The sequence below is a fragment of the Hordeum vulgare genome, chromosome 1H (assembly GCF_904849725.1).
Source record: "Hordeum vulgare subsp. vulgare chromosome 1H, MorexV3_pseudomolecules_assembly, whole genome shotgun sequence".
In the NCBI taxonomy this organism is placed as follows: domain Eukaryota; kingdom Viridiplantae; phylum Streptophyta; class Magnoliopsida; order Poales; family Poaceae; genus Hordeum; species Hordeum vulgare.
The window spans coordinates 485,505,116-485,508,359 of NC_058518.1; positions in this window are offsets into that span (position 1 = coordinate 485,505,116).

Below are 3,244 nucleotides of genomic sequence, written 5' to 3' on the forward strand. Positions count from 1 at the left end.
GAGGACATTCCCGGACTGTGTTCGGCTGAGCCGAATCTGGGCGTATCGACCACGTGGGGCTCTAAGGACTGACCAACGGTCAAAGTCACCCCGGTAGTGGGATCCGCGGTTTCCGAAGTCAAGGCATCGGGACTTGCGGGCTCCTCGAAAGGAGCTAGGAGCCTTTATAACATAAGATCTTCCTGGGGGTCGCTGGTGAACTCTAGGCTCCCGAACCTTACTTCCTGATCGGGGGTGAAGCTTTCGACATGGCCAAGGTGGCCGGCAGGATTGGCATGCAGAACGATGCTTCCAAACGCGAAGATCTGTCCGGGGACAAAGATGTGCTTGTTGGGGATCTCTTCGCTGATGACTAAACATGCCATCAATCCTTCCTACGATCCTACAACAGAAATCTCAGTGAAAGCGCCAATGTCGGTGTCAAAACCGGCGGATCTCAGCTAGGGGGTCCCGAGCTGTGGACCTTGGATCTATGGGTTACACGGGACGAAGGAGACAATGTTTACCCAGGTTCGGGCCCTTTTGGGGAGGTAAAACCGTATGTCCTGCTAGATTATATTGATGTGTATGAGGATTACAAAGTTGATATACCTTAAGATCGTATCAGCTAAAACCCTAGATGGATCAACCTGTCTACGCGGATGAAACCCTCTGGTTTATATAGGCACCAGGGGTTCTTAGGGTTACATACAACCGACTTCCAGCCAGGGACAGATGCGCCGATCTAGCCTACTCATCTTGAACAACACACTAGTCTTTGGAGCTTTTCTTCTTGAGCACGAGGTCATCACACAGTCCGGTCTTCAATAATACGGCTGTCGTGGGTATAAGCCTGACAGTAGATGTGTAGGGTACGAATGAGATGGGCAGAGTCCTAGCTACGGCGAGGTTGTATGAGTTCAGGCCCCTCTGCGGTGGAGGTAACAACCCTACGTCTCAGTGCTCTCGGAGCTTGTTGTCGAGTGTAATATGGAATACAATGATTTGCTAACCCCTTTACCAGTGGGGGAGGGCGGCTTATATAGAGTGCGCTGCCCTCCACAACGGTTCCGGTACGGGGGTGGAGTAGTGGGGATTGAATGCGCACGTTACAGGTAACGTATGCTCTAAATGCTAATAAATGCACCCGGAAACGTACGACCGTTTCCCTCCAGAGAGGTTACGATGTACCGAGTGTATCCAGTCGGTTAGCTTGGTATCTCCGAATGCTAGTCTCCGACTGGATGGTATAGGGCCTGTTGCCGACTGGATGATGGGGACTCCTTAATTCAGTCGGGGCAGACTTAGGGTCCTGTCCTTTGTGTGGGGTAGTCCTTGGGTAGGACCTGCATGGCAGGCCTATGACCCTACCCTAGGACTATGACCCCATCATTAGTCCCCGAATGGATTGGGGTTGAAACGACGAAGCGGTGCTTGAAGTTCGGATCCGACTAGATTAGATTCGGCTTGGGCGTTGCTTGCCTCTATCCATTTTATATTTTCTGACCAATGATCCGAGTGGAAGTGCTTGCGAAACAGACTGTCGGGAGCTGAGTGTTTCTGCGGCATCTTTTGACACGACCAGTCAACTGACAGCGGCGGATTTTCTGGGATCTCAAATTTCGGGTTCCGCACGCTTAGCGGGGATGACGCCAGCGCACTCGAGTAGCGCCTCACGCCTCGATTCTCGCGCCTTCAACTCCTCCACTGATATCGCCGCGGCCGGTCGGGCGGATAAGGTTTTTGGGACACCCGCCAGTGACCCAATCGGAACCCTATTCAAATCTGGGCGGCGGGGCGTCTTCGTTACGCTTGCCGAATCTTTCGCTCTCGCCTGCTCCGTCTTCCTCGCCACCTCCAGCGCTCCTACACTCCTTCCTTCTCCTTCCTCTCGAGGGTTCGCCGTCTCCTCCATGACCAAGGGTCAAACCAGCAAGATGGAGGCGAGGAAGAAGAAGGGCAAGGCGGCTGCGCCTACTCAGCGGCGGCAGCGGCCGCTGCCGGCGGGGTGGATCCAAGGAGACTTCCTCCCCTCCACGGTGACGGAGGGCGATCTGCTGCAGCTGGTGGAGCACGGAGTGCTCGTGCATAAGTCCTGGAGACTGCCGGCGGAGGACGAGGTCGAGCCAGCGCCTCGGGAGGGGGAGCGCGTCCTGCTCCTCAGCCATGTCCACCGAGGTTTTTCTTTGCCCCCGCATCCTTTCTTCAAGGGCATCATGAATCACTTCGGGGCCCAACTTCACCATTTTCCTCCGAATGCCATCGCCCATCTTTCTGCCTTTATAGTTTTGTGCGAGTGTTTCATCGGTTGCCCTCCCCATTGGGGTTTGTTCAAACACATCTTCACACATCTTCTCCGCCCGATCCCAAACCATCAAACGACTTAGCCAGTCGGATGATAAGACGCACCTCCTCCAGCTCTGCGGGGGTTTAGGATTCCAGAAGAAGAGTCGGAGTAGCTATCCCGCTCTCCAGTTAAGTGAGTCGGTTAGGAACTGGCAGTCGACGTGGTTCTACTGCCAGGATATCGCCTGTCCGAATGCGTCGACTGGGCTGCCTCCTTTTAGTCTAGACCGGCCCGCCCCGCCTAAGCAGCTCGCGCTCTCGAAGGCGGAGAAGAACGACGTTCAACCCTTGGTTGAGGCACTCGTGGACGTCGTCAGGAGGGGGGTCACCGGTATAGACCTGCTGGAAGTCTTCCTTGGTCGGCGGATCCAGCCTCTGCAGGCTCGCGACCATGCCATGTGGCATTATACGGGGCCCGAGGATTCCACTCGGACCAATGTTGTGGGCGTGACTGAGGAGAGGGTGACCTCGTGGGTGCTCCAGATCACGGGCCCCTGCGAGAATCCCAAAGGATCACGGCGAGTGAAGCCCTTCTGCGCGGATAATCCTCCGCCGAATCAGGTGAGAGACTCTTGTCGAGTGCTCTTAACTGTCTTAATCTTGTCGTTTGCTTGAATCTCTGTGTGATGTTTGATGTCGCCGACTGAATTTTATGCAGGAGTGGACCAACTGGTTTTCTCCCGTCTCGAACGGGAACTTGGCCGAGGAGGAGGAGGGCAGCCAGGAGGGCAGCGTGGAGAGCGCTGAATATGTCTCCGACAGTGGGGAGTCGGAGGAAGAGTCCAGCGAGGAAGACGAAGAAGACGAGGTGCAGGACTCGCCACCTCCACAACTGGAGCATCGGACCAAGCGCCGACACAAGCCTGCTGTCCCCTCAGCTCCTCCCGCGTCTTCGAGTGCTCCGCCTATTGCTCCAGTG